Genomic DNA, 510 nt, shown 5'->3' on the forward strand with positions numbered 1-510 from the left:
CCAAGGGCAAGAACAAAGAGCTCGGGGAACGTTTGGGTTTGCCCCACATGGCTGTTTGTTATTTTCCTCTGTATTCCCCCGCAAAAAAAATTCCCAGAAAGCAGAAAAGAAGGTCGTTTCCTCCAGTAAAGATCTCTGCCTTTCTACGGGCGTCTGGCGTCTCTTGCATCCCTCAACAGCTCAGGGTGTTTAACTCTACCGTGCAGCGAGATGGAAGGATTTTCACGGCACTGGTGAGACCGCGTCTGGGCACTGGGTCCAGTCTGGGGCTCCGCGGTGCAGGGAGCCCCGTGGATGCCCAGAGCGGGGCTGCCGGGCTCCAGGCAGGATTGCAGACACCCCCAAAGTCCTGTCTACCCCGAATTATTCCCCGATTCTGTTCATCGTGACTCCGGGATGACTTCTAACGCTTTTAATCTCACGGGGTCCCCGCCGCCCGTGGTGGCGGCGGTGGTGGTACGCGCGGCGCCGGCGTGCCTCCGGCAGCCGTCCACGCGAAGCAGACGAGCC

General features: G+C 59.4%; 1 protein-coding gene across 1 annotated transcript in view; it reads left to right on the forward strand.

Annotated features, from left to right (window-relative positions):
* The window catches only part of LOC103922939 (zinc finger protein 850-like), a 158,981-nt gene that overhangs the window by 153,663 nt on the left and 4,808 nt on the right, over positions 1-510 (forward strand).

The sequence above is a fragment of the Pygoscelis adeliae genome, unplaced genomic scaffold (genome assembly GCF_000699105.1).
Source record: "Pygoscelis adeliae isolate BGI_AS28 unplaced genomic scaffold, ASM69910v1 Scaffold459, whole genome shotgun sequence".
NCBI classification, from domain to species: Eukaryota; Metazoa; Chordata; class Aves; order Sphenisciformes; family Spheniscidae; genus Pygoscelis; species Pygoscelis adeliae.